Here is a 21,918-nt window from a genome sequence, read left to right on the forward strand (position 1 = left end):
GTCAGGATGGCCGAGTGGTCTAAGGCGCCAGACTCAAGGTTATAAACCTATATAGAGTGTTCTGGTCCACGAATGTGGGCGTGGGTTCAAATCCCACTTCTGACAGTTCATTTTTTTCCTTCTTGCATCATCCGTTTTTATCAATCCAAATAAGTATTTTGTTCTCTCGAATGTAGAATGTAGGTGGATAGTAGGATATTAAGCCATTTCAGACTGAAACTGGCATCTGATGGTAAGATGGGGAGAAGACTATCGTCTCTAATGGAAATTTTACATTAGGCCACCATGTTGAACTGGTGGCGTCAAGATGGAAAGGCTTAAAATTGTTTTAGAGGTTTTCAAAGAAAGAGTTTGTCTTGCTAAGAATGTCAGGGTCTAAAATGTGGGGTCCACGTGGCTAGATGTGCAATATGTGTAGTTTGTATGAATACTACGGAAAATTTAGATTTTCATTAAAACAAATTTCTACGCATATTAATGGCTGCAGTTTTCGTTTGAAACATGCTGGTTATTAAATCAGGCAAGTTATCATTGACTATTTTATGAAATGTTACAACTTTGTGAATATTAGGACGGACTGACCTCTGTATATACTACATTGATGCATCTCATAAGAGGAGATAATTTGTATCTGTTTGGCTAGAGTGATTATCTTTCCTCATCAGTTCACAACGACAGCCCATTTCGTTACCTCCAACCGTCCCAAACAATTCAATGTTAGGTAGAACTCCTATTAACTGTTTTGAAAAATATATTGGCATAAATGTACGTCAAAGTTGGGGTAGATGTTTTGAGACAAATCAAATGTTGAGAGAGAGAGAGAGAGAGAGAGAAAGGCTAAAGGGCAAGGTGATGGGTACGTAAGTAGATAGTTATGGAGTCAATAGAAAGAAAGTTCACCCATCATATAGGTCCCTCAAAAGTGACAAATCGATCAGAGAAACAGACATACAGACACACATTTAGTGGCTAAAGGTCAGGGTAACGGGTACGTATGTAGGTAAATATGGCAGATAATAGATAGCGTATTTGAGTGTGCCCATGTTTACTGGAAGTACAACCAAACGGCACTATACACATTGTATGTCCTTAGTCTATCGTGTATTGGAGAGAAATATTTTTAAAATGTTGATTTATTAAAAAGCAAACTGTACATCGGATGTTTGTACATAAGTTAACCTAGTACAAGACTATCTTTGTCACCTAAGCCATGATGCATTGATGTTCTTCACTGGTGTCAATACGTGTGGGTGTGACTAGAGCTTATGTTGATGCTTAATATATTTATCAAACACCAAAAGTTTACTAGAATGTTTGTGTATTTGTTGTCAAAGCTAAAATAAGAAAAGTGTAAAGCCTATATTTTGTCTATTTGCATTCTTTACTAATTATTTTCATTTATTACTTCTAAAAAGATATTGCTTGCTGGAGGTGTACACCCCAATAAGCTAAATATATGTGCAACTCTTAAGGGCACTAAGACTTTGTATCTATAGACCGATATAAAATAATATACTATAGAATATATTAGTGAAAAAACGAAATTAATATGTAAAAGAAAATAAAGAATCGTCGATACATTCCATTCCACAAACATTCGCTCATAATATATACACAAATAAAATAGAAACAATTTTGAGAGGATTTTTACATAGAAAAGATAAAATAAACACAAGCCATTTCAAACTATAATGATATCCAAAGAGTATACATCATGTGATCCTACAATTATAAAACAGGTATCCATTTTTAGTTTATATAGTTATTGTCAGTTAATAAATTTATTGTGTATTTAGTCTTTCTATTGTTCCAATGAGTGCAATGATTAGAGACAAGAAATTGAGTTAAATAAGTAGAAAAATGTGCAACGGATTTAATCAAGAGACCAAATTAATTGAAATAAACATGAACACTACAATACAATTTAAAATAGCATAAATCCCTGATCATATAAAGATAATAATCGTGAATTGGGATATTGTTCTCAACTCAGGAGAAATAATTGTGTTGGCTCGATTTCTTTCTTCTAGCGTCTAAATATATCCAAGATGAAATAATACAACAGGATACCACGGGCATCAAAATTATATAATATCAACTTGTCAAATGAAAAGTTAGATTTCATTATTTCCAAGAATATATTTAACAGCAAACATAACTGTTGAATTCTATTGATATACCAGTATTGTAGTTCTAGTGGTTTGTTTCACAAAATAAAAACGACAATTTACACAGAGTATAGACGTTTAAGGTGAATAAGAAAAATATTTTAGAACACAGAGATTGTCTTGTAGATTCTTCACCAGGAAGTATATAATAATTATTCACACAAATCTTATCGTTACAAGAGGTCGATAAGAAACAATAAACGAAAATTAGAAAACACAAACACACACACACACACATTTGTCTGTAGATTATTCAATAAGAACGATGCTATAGATTTTTGTTATTAATATGAGTAGCACACACAGAAAACTTGCCAGTCTGATGCATTAGCACAGTTTAATTGAAAATCTCTGTTTCAGTATCATCACGGTACATGCACTTGATTCATGGGGAAACGAACGATAACACACTCCCAATTAAGACAAGGTAAATAACTCTCGCAGGTCACAATCTGACTCCTGGATGACTGTTTTAATTTTATATACTATCCACGCATTTAGTCACTCATAACATACATCACCGTAAAGAAGACATTCCACACATTTCCCATAAGTAATATTCAAGTGCCTTGATAATTCTGAATCTCAACATTTACACAAAGTTTGTCCGTGGCTTCGTGCCTTGTACACTTTAAAACAATATCAACTTCGATGCTTCCAGCCTACTTCGAAGTGAATGAGATTCGATTGTGATTGCTTCAGTGATTGGTTATTTGATTAACAGAGTCAATTTGAACATCGGTAACAATCGCTACATCTCGGTATAACCTGGCAAATATGCAATAGGAACAGCTTCGGTTTTTTACGTCAAGTCGTTTTTCTGACTTGTTAGGGAGAAAAACGAGCGTTGTTCTGCTCCTTATATAATGTTCAAGATCGTGTGACATTCGCTGGAAAAATTCACAAGTGTTGAACACTTCTTGACATGGATAAACATTGATTTGTTTCTTAGTATTTTCTCTGTAATATATATATATATATATATATATATATATATATATATATATATATATATATATATATATATATATATATATATATATATATATATATATATATATATATATATATATATATATATATATATATTGTTGAACTCTGGATGTCTGTGAAGAAAGAATATTTTAAAACATAGTATACTTATTCAGTCAATATGTGAGTAATTAATCAAATTTCAACTGAACTTTAACTTAGAAACTGTTAACAATTGCTTTGTAAATCTTTTTCGTAATGTAAATACTATTCATTTCTTGAATCTCATATAGGAATTAAGCTGTCAAGAAAACAAAAGCTTTCATTTAGTTTATGCTTGTGTAATTAGTTTTCATCAGTTTGCTTGCCCTAACACAATATTATATTAAAATGTATGATGTTATACTGCCTTGGGCTAACTGCACAAAAGCAACATCATGAGGTAGATGGGTTGCGTTTGGTTATGTTTCACATTACTCTAAATGAAATGTATTTGTTTTGGGTTAACTTCACTTTTTATGTATTATGTGAACGGAAAAGTGTCTCCCAGTTAAGTTTGCATTACTGGAAATTTCCCATATCTCAATGACGGAATGGAACCGAATAAAACATTATGATCAATGGGAGGCACACAGTGATGTAGAGATGGATGACAAATCCAGGGCATGTATCCAATTAATAAAGCAATATAACTGATAGCTACACTTCACATCACCACGTTTTGAATTTCTATATATTGAGATCATAGAAAAGGATAATATTGCACATAAAGCCAGATGAAACTGCATTGTGTCCGTTTTATTCAGTTTTAATTTACAATTGGATTCATACATCCAGCTTTAATACTGGTAAGAAATTAGCTACTTAGGAGTTTAGATTGCAGTGAGAAGTACTGATAGTGTACAAAGATGTTGTCATTTATATTTCCAAGGTTTCTTGGCTATTGCGTATAACTATTCCTACAATACCTTCTTGATTCAGACCACTTTTCAAAGAGACAAAATGTTGTAAGCCATGGATGTCTTTATGCATTTATGCATTTCATATTTTTTTGTGACCACAATTTAATTCATTGTAATTTAGTCGACCTTTGATTTGTATTCCTGCATCAAAGTATAGAATCACGATGGTAATGCTTGTTTTGTCTTGCACCTCTACAGCTGAAAAGAATTAAAAACAGGTTCTCTTATCATGATAGAATAATAATAATGTTGGAAAATTTTCCTGTACGATAGGAATTAAATGTTGGGTTAGTAGCAGCCCCATAATACAGAGAACTCTATTGGCAGAACATATTTTCAACAATATCGATGTTAATTGTGGAATATACAATGCTTTGATCTATTTTTGACACAAGCAACTTTATTATTGACATGAATTTATAATAGACTAAAATTAAGATCCTCTCTTGTTTCCGTTGTCATTAAATTCTTAAATATCGTATTGACACTGTCTGAATCGGTAACTTGTTTTCCCATGACTAGAACAAGGCATACGCTAAAGTAAGTCTTATTAGATTTTCATCTGTTGAATATTTAGACTGTCACTAAAGAAGGAAAGTAAAATAATTGAATGCTACAGAAGGTTCACTGCTGCTGTTAGTTCCTTCTGTGCTGGCACAGACATTTTTTTCGTGCATAGTCATCAAATTCAGCCTGTCCTAGCTTAGAGTTTCGACAGCAAGTTTGTTAATCATCTTATGAGCATCATTTGGAAAATCATGCTCATCAGAAAGCTTCTGATAAACTGGGAAAGGATGTGTACTGTGGTTCCGCTTATAACTATATATCCACATCTTCCAGATGATAAAGAAGCCATCTACAGTGAGAAGGCTCTGATGAAAATCCTCCAAATCAATAGTTAGAATAATGTACCTGATCTTCTTGAGTAACTGACATTGGTCCATCACGAAGATAATTTATTTGCTTCATTGGGTTTCTGTAATGCTTAGCAATCATCTGTGTGTCCGTGAGATTTCGTGCAGAAAGTGCATTTTAAGAATTGCTTGAACCATCCATGCAGCAGAAATGGTGGCTTAAAGCGATATACATAAAGTTCATCAATCCATTTCCAGGTTGAAATAGAAAGATCACTTGGTGATGCCTTTGTATTTGGATAAAGGGCAAATGACCATCTAAAACCTTTTATACCATGAAAACTGTATTGCAAGACATGATTGGCCATTTTACTTTTTGCATCATCTTTATCTTTGGACTAGAATCAATAAGAACCACCAATGAGCTACCAGATTTATAATGATCAACTGGTATGTATTCTTGTATGGACAGCTCATGCAATAATAATCCCCGGCAAAGGCCGTCTTGTGTCAAATTTCGTCTTTGGGTTTCATTCAACATCTTTTTTTTTCTATTATTCGAAGGCCCTGACAGACAGAATCTTTATATAGAGATAGCAACTAGCCATGTTAGTAACATCTATGTAACGCGAGGCATATTTGTCATACAATTCCATTAGTAACTAAATTAAATAAATGCATCTTTTTTATAACACAAATTACTGTAATAAACTGTATTTTGTATAATGATCATTTGTAACATTCAGAAGCACTTGATTGAGGGGGGAAACCAATAATAACACTCCCAATTAATTAATTCCGAGTCTGTTATCATTAGTTGTTGTTGTTGTTGTAGGGTTTAACGCCATTTTTCAGGAAACGATAGGCTATAAATGGCGCCAGTATTAATGGTGGATGAAGAACCCGGGAAAATCCCGGAAAGAACCATCGACCCACGAGAACCTACTGGCAAGCTTTGTCGCATACCCACATTGGCCGAATCCGAGACTCGAACCCACGCAGAGAGAGGTGAGATGACAGTGATCCGTAACGGAGAGCGCTTTAGACCACTCGTCCACTCGGGGACCCGTTATTATTAGTTATCCCCACAATCAAGTGCCCGTGGTAACAGTGGATGGCTGCAAGTTCAATATTGTTGGTAGGGTTTATATTAAACAGATTTAGAATGCCGATATCAGCATACGGATGCATTGAAGTTAAATAAGTATGTTACTTCATATTATAATATGGGACTGGGGGTGGGTGGCTTGGAATTTGTTGGAGCCAGGAGTTTTTTTCTTCTCTTTTCCATCAATATTTTCCCAAACTAATACAGTTGATGTATTCTAATTGTTTTGTATGGTCCATAAATCAGAGTCAGACATATTTGTGAATCTATTTGTCAACTTGAAATTTGGTTCAAAGAACTTTTAGTACTTTCCCCCATCCGTTTTTCTGAAAAGTTACAAAATTGAAACCATTGGCAAGGGTGGGGTGGGGAGGGACTTTTTACTGTAATATACCAGCCAGCACATACCACGTTGAGACTGTAATTTCTGTCATTTTCCCAAGTATTAACTAGCTTTTCTTATGCTTTATGTCGTGCTAAACGTTTGCATTTAACGATATCCGGCTCAAGAAAAACATTTCGAATTTTCATTTCTTCATGAGATATCACATTCGGGATGTCTCTCTTCTTATGCAAATGTTTCAGTGTCATAACCTCTATGATACACACACGCACATGCACATACACACACACACACACACACACACACACACACGTTTATCCGTAGATTATTTAATTAAAATGAAGCTATTCATTTTTCCACCAATACGCGTATCACACACGGAATGTATGCCAGTCCGATGCATTCAATTATGGTACATTTTAAATTCGCCGTTTTTGTAGCACCATGGCCTTCATTTGGACACGAGTTAAATAACAGAAACGGCTGATGCAGATTGCACAACAGAGGAAGTTACCCAACATTTATCAGCCTAATGTAAATAGAAGACCGGTCAAATACAGTTGTCGTTAGTTTACAGAAAATAGACTTATCGTATGCAAAGTATATATATTTTTAATAAAAACATACATTACTCAATGACTATACAAAAGATGGGGCTTTTATATATGGAAGCCTTCAACAATTAGTCAGTTTCGTGACGCTTATACTTATGTCAGGATGGCCGAGTGGTCTAAGGCGCCAGACTCAAGGTTATAAACCTACATAGAGTGTTCTGGTCCACGAATGTGGGCGAAGGACTTCCGGTTATGACATCAGAAGGAAAACACGTTTGATGATCGCTCCGTGAATTTTCAAGTTTTTTTCCTTTAATAGACATTTTTGCTGTTTTAATTTGTTACAGGTACGTTGATAAGATTTGTTTGATCGCATTCATATATAAGTGAGATATATTTTGAGTGTGTGGATAACTTTATCCACCACACAAAATATTATTTTCTGTGACAATGAATACAAAGCCTGGTCGTGCTGCACGTGCAGCACAAGGAGCTGACTCACACTCTAATGACACCAGTGGAATAGCTAACAATAAGAATGGCATGTCGAGTAACATCGATAGACAGACAGGAGCTTCTCGTCGTTTTGGGAAAGAATGTACCGTGGTGATTGATGTAAAGGATGTGAAGAAAATAAAGGCAAGTGATATTGTTAGAAGCGTAGAAGAATTAACCGGAGATATGTCGGTCTATGCAGTTGTGCCCAAAGGTGCAAATTTGTATGAGGTCACACTACCGAGTAAGGAAGTAGCATATAATACCTTGTGTGGAATTGATATTGGAAGTGAACATTTTGATTGTACTCTTTTATATTCAGACACTATTATTGTGTCAATTCTTCATTTACCAGCATACATCACAGATGATGATATAAGTATGAAGCTCGGTGAATACGGAGTAGAACTTCTTTCTCCCATTCAACGCAGATATTATCCTGGAACTAGTGTAGCTGATGGGACTCGTTATGTCAAATGTAAATTTCCACAGCAGGTAAAATCCTTGCCTTACAGTCTGAAATTTCAGACTGTAAATGGTCAACAATACTTTAGAGTATTACACAATAATCAAGTTAAGGTATGTTCTAGATGTCTTGATCCGGGACATGTTATAAAAGACTGCCCTGATTTTGTATGCTACAAGTGTGGGGAGCAAGGACATGTAGCAAAAAATTGCACAAGGCAAAGATGTGAAAGTTGTGGAAGTTTTCCTCTTATGTGTACATGCAGGATATGCGACAAATGCCACAAAGAGGCGCAAACATGTATGTGTTACAGAGAGGCCATTGCAGGCATTCATTCGCAAGTTGATGATGATATGAGGGAAGACATATTGGAGTTACAGAGTGACGAAGATGATAAAGAAGAAACTGAGAATGGAAAAAAAGATAATGAGAGTGGAGAAAGTGGGGAAGAAAAAGAAAGAATTGGAGTTGATATGACCAATGTAGAAATAGAATCTGAGGAAGTAAACAACAATCATACAATTGGAGATGGATCGGGGACAGATTCAGATGATGACAGGAAGATGGCTGCAGACGTTGTTGAAAGATCAAACGAATCACGTACATGTCAAGAAAACGGTACTAATATCGAAAATTTCAAAGTAGTACAAAGGAGAAGGAGAAGGTTTAATCCAGTACCTAATATGAAGATGAATAGCATGCGACGAACACCTATGAAGAAATGATCAAACACTCAACATTTTTTAATACTTTCAATACACTCATCATAATCATGGCTTTAAATATTGTATCTCTAAATGTAAATGGCTTGCGTAATTTGAATAAACTAAAGTCTGTTTTAGAAATATTTAAAGAGAAAAGAGGCCATATTTTATTATTGCAAGAAACCTTTTGGGATGATGAGTTTGTTGAAAGTATTAGAGAAAATGAGATTTGGAATGGTGACATATTTTATAGTAATGCTGACAATAGGAGGGCAGGTGTTGCTGTTTTAGTAGTGAGAGAATTGAGAAATCAGGTGACACAAGAAATGATTGAAAAGGGTAGGATTTTACATCTTAAAATAGCTATTGATGATAAAGTGATTGATTTAATCAATATTTATGCTCCAAATGTTGTGAAGGAAAGGTTTAACTTTTTCATGAAGCTAAATACATATTTACATAACAGTACTAGTGATAGCACTATCCTGGCTGGTGATTTTAATACAACTTTAGCAGGTATTGATCGACATAACAAAGCCTTACATATTGATGATGTAGCAGTGCGTGAACTTTATAAAATTATTCATGATAGGAATATTACCGATTTATGGAGATCACGAAATCCTAGTACTCGTAGTTTCTCCAGAAAACAAGTTGTACTAGGCGAAATGAAGCAGAGTAGAATAGATTATTTTTTGATTTCCTCAAAATTGCACTCCAATGTGCAAAATATTTATTATGCAGATACATCCTTTAGTGATCATTCTTTTGTATACCTTAAACTAAATACCTGCAAAGTGGAAACAGGGCCCGGATTATGGATATTAAATAACAATGTTCTTTTTGAGGAAAAATATGTACAAAGAGTGAAATCAATTCTTACCGAGGGAAAAACTGACGAAATGTATTTCAGTGAACCACTCATTTGGTGGGATAATGTAAAATACAAAATTAAAAAATTTTCCCAAGTATACTGTACAAGAAGAAATAAGGAAAGATTACAAGAATACTTTACATTGCAAAATAAATTAAAATCATTTTCAGAAAAAGTCGCAAATAAAGAACCATATGACATTAACAAATATGAAGAACTAAAACATCAGCTAAGTGACTATGAAACTGATTTTTGTCGGGGTGCTATATTGAGATCTAAGGTCAAATGGGCAATTGAAAGCGATAGAAATACTAAATATTTTCTAAATCTTGAGAAATATCGACACAACAAAAATGTAATCAATGAATTGATTGATGATGATGGTGTAATTATTTCAAATACAAGCGGAATCTTAGATGAAATACATCAGTTTTATAGTCATTTATATTCTTCGGTAACTGTTGATGATAATTGTACTGATTCACTTTTAAATTTTGTAAACTGTTCTGTATCTGATGAGGATAAAGATATGTGTGATGCCATAATAACAGTTGATGAAATACATACAGCTATAAAAGGGATGGCTAAAAATAAAAGCCCCGGCCCGGACGGATTGACAGTAGAGTGGTATTGTAAATTTTATGATTGTATATATGATATTCTGTTGCACATCTTTCAGAGTGTTAAGAATGACAATATTATGTCGAGATCAATGAGATTTGGGGTTATATCACTTATTTATAAAAATAAGGGGGATAATAGAAGATTGCAAAATTGGCGTCCTATCAGTTTACTTAATGTAGATTATAAAATTTTGGCAAGGATCTTGTCTACACGTTTAAAAATGGTATTACCCAAAATTATTTCTCAAACTCAGACATGTTGTATAGTTGGGAGAGATATTGCTGATACTATAGTCACTGTAAGAGATATTATAGATATGGTTGAGAGAGACAGTCTTGAGGGATATATCTTAAAAATTGATCAAGAAAAAGCGTTTGACAGAGTTTGCCACTCATATTTGATTTCTGTTTTACGAAAGTTCGGTTTTGGTGACAATTTTATTCAGTGGATAAAGATATTTTATAATGAAATTAAAAGTAGTGTTAAATGCAATGGTCATCTAACGAAACCCTTTTTAATTAAAAATTCAGTCAGACAAGGTTGTCCTATATCAGCAATGTTATATGTATTAGCAGCAGAACCCTTAGGACTCGCTATCAAAGCAAATCCCACTATCAAAGGTATTCCACTCCCACTGTCTAGTAATACAAGTAAAGTTTTTCAACATGCAGATGATACAACCTTGACATTAGCGGACACACAATCCATTAATCAATCTTTTAATGTACTTGACTTGTATTGTAAAGGATCTGGTGCAAAGGTGAACAAGGAAAAGACAGAACTTCTGTGTATTGGATCTGGTAAACTTACTGATGATTATTGCAAACAATTACAAATTCAAATGTGTGATCAAGTCATCTTAATTTTGGGAGCTTATGTGGGAAAATGTGCAAAGTTATGTGAGCAACTGAACTGGAATGATAGATTGTCTAAAATTAAAAACTTATTGCAACTGTGGTCACAGAGATATTTGACAATACAAGGAAAAGTAACAGTTGTTAATAACTTATTAGTTTCGAGAGTATTATACATAGTGTCAGTTCAGCCTCTTCCTGATATGATTGCTGATGAATTGAAGCAATTATTTCTCAGATTTATCTGGTCAGGAAAGTCCCATTTGGTTCACTATTATACAATAATTGGTGATAAGCGAAATGGCGGACTACAGTTAACTGATATAAAGATGAAAATGTATGCATTCAGACTAAAATTTTTAAAAAGATACTTTGATGTGAATTGCCATGCTATGTGGAAAAATACCTTTGATCACTTTTTATCTACTGTCCTGAACATGAGGTTGACCAAAGAGTTGTTTCTCATGTCTTTAAATAAGCAACAATTGAATACCCTACCTATATTTTACAGAGAAATGTTTCATGCATGGGAAAAACTTAGAAATAATATCGATACAAATATTGATGTGAGGAATGTTTTTGAACAACCTCTCTTTTTAAATCCTAATATTACATGTGCTGGTAAAACGTTGTTTTTCGCAGAATTTATAGAAGCAGGAATTGTTCGTGTTCAGGATATTACATATGAATTTGTACCTGGAATACTACCTTATAGAGCTATTCAAGAAATGATATACAAATCAAATTCTGAGATCAAAACAGATAAGATAAAAAAAGACTATAATTGCATAATAGAAAGTATACCATTAGGCTGGATAAATATTGTTGCAACAGAGTCAAAACCCACTGTAACCAATGGGAGAAATAATATGTTTATCAGAGTTGATACAAAATTATATGACCTCTGTTTATGTACAACACAACTATTTTACAAGCTTTTATGTACGTTGATTTTTCAAGAACCAGCTTCTGTTTCCTTTTGGAGTAAGATATTTAGTTTGGAAAAGCATAAATACTGGAAATTGATACACCTACCTTTCAAGACCCCAGATTGTATAGATTTGGATTACAGAATAATGCACAATCGAATATTTACAAAAGAGAGACTAAAATACTATGGCAAAATTGATAATGACTTATGTCCAGTGTGCCAGTTGGAAACAGAGGATTTATTTCACATGTTTTTGAAATGTCCTGAATTAAGCTCTTTTAAGAATTATATTGTATATATAGTTGAGATTCTTTTTAAAAATTGTAGAGTTGGTGTTCTCAATAGCACTTCTTTTGAACAAATGCTCATGATAGGATATAACAAAGAAACAAAATCAGTAAATAGTTATTTTTTGAACTACATTCTGAGCATTGCTCGATTGTGCATTTACAAAAGAAGAAACATTATGTCTTTATTAGGGAAACAAATAGACATCGAAAGATTGTTCCAATATTTGACTAGAAAATATATATTATATGCGTATCAACATTACAAAGACAAAAATCAGACTTTGATTACGAAGTATTTTGTAAAAGATAATCCTTTAATGAGAATAGAAGAGGATAAAGTGTTTATTACATTGTAGAATCATTGTTTTGTACTATAGCATTACAAAAAAAGAAATTTTTTAGAATCATTGTTCTGTAATATAGCTTCACAAAATACTATTGTAGAATCATTGTTTTGTAATATAGCATTACAAACTACTATGTACATACTGACTGTATATTTTTAACTTATATACTGTACAAAGCTTTTTTAAATAAAGAAAGAAAAAAAAAAAGGCGCCAGACTCAAGGTTATAAACCTACATAGAGTGTTCTGGTCCACGAATGTGGGCGTGGGTTCAAATCCCACTTCTGACAGCTGACTTTTTTTTTCTTGGATCATCCGTTCGCATCAATCAAAATAAGTATTTTATTCTCTCGAATGTAAGTCGATAGTAGAATATTGAGACTTTTCAGCCTCAAACTGGCATCTGATGTTAAAGAGGGTGAAGAGTGTTGCCTCTAGCAGAAATCTAACATTAGGCCGCCATGATGAAAAGGATGGCGTCAAGATGGAAAGCCATAAAAGTGGTTTAAGGGTTTTCACGGAAAGAGTTTGTTTTGCTAAAATTCTCAGGGTCAAACATATTGGGTCCACGCAACTGTACGTTTAATATGTGTAGTTTGTATAAACGCTAGGGGAAATTTAAGATTTCCATTAAGACAAAATTGTTACGTATGTTAGTAGCGGCACTTTTTATTTCAGACATGCTGAATATCAAGTCAGGCAAATTTTCATTCACCACTTTAACAACTGTTACAGCAGCTTTGCCAATCTTAGGACGGACTGACCTCAAGTTACACTGCATTGATACATTTCATATGAGGAGAGAACTGTGTCTCTTTGGTTAGAATGATTATCTTTACTCACCAAGTCACTGTCAGCATTTCATTCAAATTTGTGTATCGTACGTGGGATAGACGTTTGTGCCAAATTAAAATTGGAGAGGGACAGACAAACAGAGACTACAAAAGGAGAAATTAAAATATACACACAGAAAAACAAACACACACAAACACATTTATCCGTAGATTATTTAATTAAAATGAAGCTATTCATTTTTCCACCAATACGCGTATCATACACGGCAGGTATGCCAGTCCGATGCATTCAATTATGGTGCATTTTAAATTCGCCGTTTTTGTAGCACCATGGCCTTCCATTTGGACGCGAGTTATATAACAAAAATGGCTGACGCAGATTGCACAACAGAAGAAGTTGCCCAACATTTATTAGTCTAATGTAAATAGAAGACCCGTCAAATACAGTTGTCGTTAGTTTATGGAAAATGGACTTATCGTATGCAAAGTATATACATTTTTAAAAAAACATACATTACTCAAATGACTTTACAAAAGATAGGGCTTTTATATATGGAAGCCTTCAACAATTAGTCAGTTTCGTGACGCTTATATATATGTCAGGATGGCCGAGTGGTCTAAGGCGCCAGACTCAAGGTTATAAACCTGCATAGAGTGTTCTGGTCCACGAATGTGGGCGTGGGTTCAAATCCCACTTCTGACAGTTCATTGTTTTCCTTCTTGCATCATCCGTTTTTATCAATCCAAATAAGTATTTTGTTCTCTCGAATGTAGAATGTAGGTGGATAGTAGGATATTAAGCCATTTCAGACTGAAACTGGCATCTGATGGTAAGATGGGGAGAAGACTATCGTCTCTAATGGAAATTTTACATTGGGCCACCATGTTGAACTGGTGGCGTCAAGATAGAAAGGCTTAAAATTGTTTTAGAGGTTTTCAAAGAAAGAGTTTGTCTTGCTAAGAATGTCAGGGTCTAAAATGTGGGGTCCACGTGGCTAGATGTGCAATATGTGTAGTTTGTATGAATACTACGGAAAATTTAGATTTTCATTAAAACAAATTTCTACGTATCTTAATGGCTGCAGTTTTCGTTTGAAACATGCTGGTTATTAAATCAGGCAAGTTATCATTGACTATTTTATGAAATGTTACAACTTTGTGAATATTAGGACGGACTGACCTCTGTATATACTACATTGATACATCTCATAAGAGGAGATAATTTGTATCTGTTTGGCTAGAGTGATTATCTTTCCTCATCAGTTCACAACGACAGCCCATTTCGTTACCTCCAACCGTCCCAAACAATTCAATGTTAGGTAGAACTCCTATGAACTGTTTTGAAAAATATATTGGCATAAATGTACGTCAAAGTTGGGGTAGATGTTTTGAGACAAATCAAATGTTGAGAGAGAGAGAGAGAGAGAGAGAAAGGCTAAAGGGCAAGGTGATGGGTACGTAAGTAGATAGTTATGGAGTCAATAGAAAGAAAGTTCACCCATCATATAGGTCCCTCAAAAGTGACAAATCGATCAGAGAAACAGACATACAGACACACATTTAGTGGCTAAAGGTCAGGGTAACGGGTACGTATGTAGGTAAATATGGCAGATAATAGATAGCGTATTTGAGTGTGCCCATGTTTACTGGAAGTACACCCAAACGGCACTATACACATTGTATGTCCTTAGTCTATCGTGTATTGGAGAGAAATATTTTTAAAATGTTGATTTATTAAAAAGCAAACTGTACATCGGATGTTTGTACATAAGTTAACCTAGTACAAGACTATCTTTGTCACTTAAGCCATGATGCATTGATGTTCTTCACAGGTGTCAATACGTGTGGGTGTGACTAGAGCTTATGTTGATGCTTAATATATTTATCAAACACCAAAAGTTTACTAGAATGTTTGTGTATTTGTTGTCAAAGCTAAAATAAGAAAAGTGTAAAGCCTATATTTTGTCTATTTGCATTCTTTACTAATTATTTTCATTTATCACTTCTAAAAAGATATTGCTTGCTGGAGGTGTACACCCCCATATGCTAAATATATGTGCAACTCTTAAGGGCACTAAGACTTTGTATCTATAGACCGATATAAAATAATATACTATAGAATATATTAGTGAAAAAACGAAATTAATATGTAAAAGAAAATAAAGAATCGTCGATACATTCCATTCCACAAACATTCGCTCATAATATATACACAAATAAAATAGAAACAATTTTGAGAGGATTTTTACATAGAAAAGATAAAATAAACACAAGCCATTTCAAACTATAATGATATCCAAAGAGTATACATCATGTGATCCTACAATTATAAAACAGGTATCCATTTTTAGTTTATATAGTTATTGTCAGTTAATAAATTTATTGTGTATTTAGTCTTTCTATTGTTCCAATGAGTGCAATGATTAGAGACAAGAAATTGAGTTAAATAAGTAGAAAAATGTGCAACGGATTTAATCAAGAGACCAAATTAATTGAAATAAACATGAACACTACAATACAATTTAAAATAGCATAAATCCCTGATCATATAAAGATAATAATCGTGAATTGGGATATTGTTCTCAACTCAGGAGAAATAATTGTGTTGGCTCGATTTCTTTCTTCTAGCGTCTAAATATATCCAAGATGAAATAATACAACAGGATACCACGGGCATCAAAATTATATAATATCAACTTGTCAAATGAAAAGTTAGATTTCATTATTTCCAAGAATATATTTAACAGCAAACATAACTGTTGAATTCTATTGATATACCAGTATTGTAGTTCTAGTGGTTTGTTTCACAAAATAAAAACGACAATTTACACAGAGCATAGACGTTTAAGGTGAATAAGAAAAATATTTTAGAACACAGAGATTGTCTTGTAGATTCTTCACCAGGAAGTATATAATAATTATTCACACAAATCTTATCGTTACAAGAGGTCGATAAGAAACAATAAACGAAAATTAGAAAACACAAACACACACACACACACATTTGTCTGTAGATTATTCAATAAGAACGATGCTATAGATTTTTGTTATTAATATGAGTAGCACACACAGAAAACTTGCCAGTCTGATGCATTAGCACAGTTTAATTGAAAATCTCTGTTTCAGTATCATCACGGTACATGCACTTGATTCATGGGGAAACGAACGATAACACACTCCCAATTAAGACAAGGTAAATAACTCTCGCAGGTCACAATCTGACTCCTGGATGACTGTTTTAATTTTATATACTATCCACGCATTTAGTCACTCATAACATACATCACCGTAAAGAAGACATTCCACATATTTCCCATAAGTAATATTCAAGTGCCTTGATAATTCTGAATCTCAACATTTACACAAAGTTTGTCCGTGGCTTCGTGCCTTGTACACTTTAAAACAATATCAACTTCGATGCTTCCAGCCTACTTCGAAGTGAATGAGATTCGATTGTGATTGCTTCAGTGATTGGTTATTTGATTAACAGAGTCAATTTGAACATCGGTAACAATCGCTACATCTCGGTATAACCTGGCAAATATGCAATAGGAACAGCTTCGGTTTTTTACGTCAAGTCGTTTTTCTGACTTGTTAGGGAGAAAAACGAGCGTTGTTCTGCTCCTTATATAATGTTCAAGATCGTGTGACATTTACTGTAAAAATTCACAAGTGTTGAACACTTCTTGACATGGATAAACATTGATTTGTTTCTTAGTATTTTCTCTGTAATATATATATATATATATATATATATATATATATATATATATATATATATATATATATATATATATATATATATATATATATATATATATATATATATATATATATATATATATATATATATATATATATATATATATATATATATATATATATATATATATATATATATATATATATATATATATATATATATATATATATATATATTTGTTGAACTCTGGATGTCTGTGAAGAAAGAATATTTTAAAACATAGTATACTTATTCAGTCAATATGTGAGTAATTAATCAAATTTCAACTGAACTTTAACTTAGAAACTGTTAACAATTGCTTTGTAAATCTTTTTCGTAATGTAAATACTATTCATTTCTTGAATCTCATATAGGAATTAAGCTGTCAAGAAAACAAAAGCTTTCATTTAGTTTATGCTTGTATAATTAGTTTTCATCAGTTTGCTTGCCCTAACACAATATTATATTAAAATGTATGGTGTTATACTGCCTTGGGCTAACTGCACAAAAGCAACATCATGAGGTAGATGGGTTGCGTTTGGTTATGTTTCACATTACTCTAAATGAAATGTATTTGTTTTGGGTTAACTTCACTTTTTATGTATTATGTGAACAGAAAAGTGTCTCCCAGTTAAATTTGCATTACTGGAAATTTCCCATATCTCAATGACGGAATGGAACCGAATAAAACATTATGATCAATGGGAGGCACACAGTGATGTAGAGATGGATGACAAATCCAGGGCATGTATCCAATTAATAAAGCAATATAACTGATAGTTACACTTCACATCACCACGTTTTGAATTTCTATATATTGAGATCATAGAAAAGGATAATATTGCACATAAAGCCAGATGAAACTGCATTGTGTCCGTTTTATTCAGTTTTAATTTACAATTGGATTCATACATCCAGCTTTAATACTGGTAAGAAATTAGCTACTTAGGAGTTTAGATTGCAGTGAGAAGTACTGATAGTGTACAAAGATGTTGTCATTTATGTTTCCAAGGTTTCTTGGCTATTGCGTATAACTATTCCTACAATACCTTCTTGATTCAGACCACTTTTCAAAGAGACAAAATGTTGTAAGCCATGGATGTCTTTAGGCATTTATGCATTTCATATTTTTTTGTGACCACAATTTAATTCATTGTAATTTAGTCGACCTTTGATTTGTATTCCTGCATCAAAGTATAGAATCACGATGGTAATGCTTGTTTTGTCTTGCACCTCTACAGCTGAAAAGAATTAAAAACAGGTTCCCTTATCATGATAGAATAATAATAATGTTGGAAAATTTTCCTGTACGATAGGAATTAAATGTTGGGTTAGTAGCAGCCCCATAATACAGAGAACTCTATTGGCAGAACGTATTTTCAACAATATCGATGTTAATTGTGGAATATACAATGCTTTGATCTATTTTTGACACAAGCAACTTTATTATTGACATGAATTTATAATAGACTAAAATTAAGATCCTCTCTTGTTTCCGTTGTCATTAAATTCTTAAATATCGTATTGACACTGTCTGAATCGGTAACTTGTTTTCCCATGACTAGAACAAGGCATACGCTAAAGTTAGTCTTATTAGATTTTCATCTGTTGAATATTTAGACTGTCACTAAAGAAGGAAAGTAAAATAATTGAATGCTACAGAAGATTCATTGCTGCTGTTAGTTCCTTCTGTGCTGGCACAGACACTTTTTTCGTGCATAGTCATCAAATTCAACCTGTCCTAGCTTAGAGTTTCGACAGCAAGTTTGTTAATCATCTTATGAGCATCATTTGGAAAATCATGCTCATCAGAAAGCTTCTGATAAACTGGGAAAGGATGTGTACTGTGGTTCCGCTTATAACTATATATCCACATCTTCCAGATGATAAAGAAGCCATCTACAGTGAGAAGGCTCTGATGAAAATCCTCCAAATCAATAGTTAGAATAATGTACCTGATCTTCTTGAGTAACTGACATTGGTCCATCACGAAGATAATTTATTTGCTTCATTGGGTTTCTGTAATGCTTAGCAATCATCTGTGTGTCCGTGAGATTTCGTGCAGAAAGTGCATTTTAAGAATTGCTTGAACCATCCATGCAGCAGAAATGTTGGCTTAAAGCGATATAATTAAAGTTCATCAATCCATTTCCAGGTTGAAATAGAAAGATCACTTGGTGATGCCTTTGTATTTGGATAAGGGCAAATGACCATCTAAAACCTTTTATACCATGAAAACTGTATTGCAAGACATGATTGGCCATTTTACTTTTTGCATCATCTTTATCTCTGGACCAGAATCAATAAGAACCACCAATGAGCTACCAGGTTTATAATGATCAACTGGTATGTATTCTTGTATGGACAGCTCATGCAATAATAATCCCCGGCAAAGGCCGTCTTGTGTCAAATTTCGTCTTTGGGTTTCAGTCAACATCTTTTTTTGGTATTATTCGAAGGCCCTGACAGACAGAATCTTTATATAGAGATAGCAACTAGCCATGTTAGTAACATCTATGTAACCCGAGGCATATTTGTCATACAATTCCTGGCCGCCATGTATAGCCCATCGTGCTGAAAAATGGCGTTAAACCCCACAACAACAACAACATACAATTCCATTAGTAACTAAATTAAATAAATGCATCTTTTTTATAACACAAATTACTGTAATAAACTGTATTTTGTATAATGATCATTTGTAACATTCAGAAGCACTTGATTGAGGGGGGAAACCAATAATAACACTCCCAATTAATTAATTCCGAGTCTGTTATCATTAGTTGTTGTTGTTGTTGTAGGGTTTAACGCCATTTTTCAGGAAACGATAGGCTATAAATGGCGCCAGTATTAATGGTGGATGAAGAACCCGGGAAAATCCCGGAAAGAACCATCGACCCACGAGAACCTACTGGCAAGCTTTGTCGCATACCCACATTGGCCGAATCCGAGACTCGAACCCACGCAGAGAGAGGTGAGATGACAGTGATAAGTAACGGAGAGCGCTTTAGACCACTCGTCCACTCGGGGACCCGTTATTATTAGTTATCCCCACAATCAAGTGCCCGTGGTAACAGTGGATGGCTGCAAGTTCAATATTGTTGGTAGGGTTTATATTAAACAGATTTAGAATGCCGATATCAGCATACGGATGCATTGAAGTTAAATAAGTATGTTACTTCATATTATAATATGGGACTGGGGGTGGGTGGCTTGGAATTTGTTGGAGCCAGGAGTTTTGTTTCTTCTCTTTTCCATCAATATTTTCCCAAACTAATACAGTTGATGTATTCTAATTGTTTTGTATGGTCCATAAATCAGAGTCAGACATATTTGTGAATCTATTTGTCAACTTGAAATTTGGTTCAAACAACTTTTAGTACTTTCCCCCATCCGTTTTTCTGAAAAGTTACAAAATTGAAACCATTGGCAAGGGTGGGGTGGGGAGGGACTTTTTACTGTAATATACCAGCCAGCACATACCACGTTGAGACTGTAATTTCTGTCATTTTCCCAAGTATTAACTAGCTTTTCGTATGCTTTATGTCGTGCTAAACGTTTGCATTTAACGATATCCGGCTCAAGAAAAACATTTCGAATTTTCATTTCTTCATGAGATATCACATTCGGGATGTCTCTCTTCTTATGCAAATGTTTCAGTGTCATAACCTCTATGATACACACACACACACACACATACACACACACACACACACACACACACACACGTTTATCCGTAGATTATTTAATTAAAATGAAGCTATTCATTTTTCCACCAATACGCGTATCACACACGGAATGTATGCCAGTCCGATGCATTTAATTATGGTGCATTTTAAATTCGCCGTTTTTGTAGCACCATGGCCTTCATTTGGACACGAGTTAAATAACAGAAACGGCTGATGCAGATTGCACAACAGAGGAAGTTACCCAACATTTATCAGCCTAATGTAAATAGAAGACCGGTCAAATACAGTTGTCGTTAGTTTACAGAAAATAGACTTATCGTATGCAAAGTATATATATTTTTAATAAAAACATACATTACTCAATGACTATACAAAAGATGGGGCTTTTATATATGGAAGCCTTCAACAATTAGTCAGTTTCGTGACTCTTATACTTATGTCAGGATGGCCGAGTGGTCTAAGGCGCCAGACTCAAGGTTATAAACCTACATAGAGCGTTCTGGTCCACGAATGTGGGCGTGGGTTCAAATCCCACTTCTGACAGCTGACTTTTTTTTTCTTGGATCATCCGTTCGCATCAATCAAAATAAGTATTTTATTCTCTCGAATGTAAGTCGATAGTAGAATATTGAGACTTTTCAGCCTCAAACTGGCATCTGATGTTAAAAAGGGTGAAGAGTGTTGCCTCTAGCAGAAATCTAACATTAGGCCGCCATGATGAAAAGGATGGCGTCAAGATGGAAAGCCATAAAAGTGGTTTAAGGGTTTTCACGGAAAGAGTTTGTTTTGCTAAAATTCTCAGGGTCAAACATATTGGGTCCACGCAACTGTACGTTTAATATGTGTAGCTTGTATAAACGCTAGGGGAAATTTAAGATTTCCATTAAGACAAAATTGTTACGTATGTTAGTAGCGGCACTTTTTATTTCAGACATGCTGAATATCAAGTCAGGCAAATTTTCATTCACCACTTTAACAACTGTTACAGCAGCTTTGCCAATCTTAGGACGGACTGACCTCAAGTTACACTGCATTGATACATTTCACATGAGGAGAGAACTGTGTCTCTTTGGTTAGAATGATTATCTTTACTCACCAAGTCACTGTCAGCATTTCATTCAAATTTGTGTATCGTACGTGGGATAGAC

General features: G+C 34.0%; 3 non-coding genes across 3 annotated transcripts; all 3 read left to right on the top strand.

The window, feature by feature from the left end:
* On the top strand, nucleotides 1-105 carry Trnal-caa (transfer RNA leucine (anticodon CAA)). Its single transcript has 2 exons — nucleotides 1-38; nucleotides 60-105. It is a non-coding gene; the product is annotated as a tRNA-Leu (tRNA).
* A 13,832-nt stretch (nucleotides 106-13,937) lies between these two features.
* Nucleotides 13,938-14,042, top strand: Trnal-caa (transfer RNA leucine (anticodon CAA)). Its single transcript has 2 exons — nucleotides 13,938-13,975; nucleotides 13,997-14,042. It is a non-coding gene; the product is annotated as a tRNA-Leu (tRNA).
* Nucleotides 14,043-21,208: 7,166 nt separating this feature from the next.
* Trnal-caa (transfer RNA leucine (anticodon CAA)) lies at nucleotides 21,209-21,313 on the top strand. The gene is made up of 2 exons: nucleotides 21,209-21,246; nucleotides 21,268-21,313. It is a non-coding gene; the product is annotated as a tRNA-Leu (tRNA).
* The last annotated feature ends 605 nt before the right edge of the window (nucleotides 21,314-21,918 follow it).

The sequence above is a fragment of the Sinohyriopsis cumingii genome, chromosome 1, assembly GCF_028554795.1.
Source record: "Sinohyriopsis cumingii isolate HCF-2022 chromosome 1, ASM2855479v2, whole genome shotgun sequence".
NCBI classification, from domain to species: Eukaryota; Metazoa; Mollusca; class Bivalvia; order Unionida; family Unionidae; genus Sinohyriopsis; species Sinohyriopsis cumingii.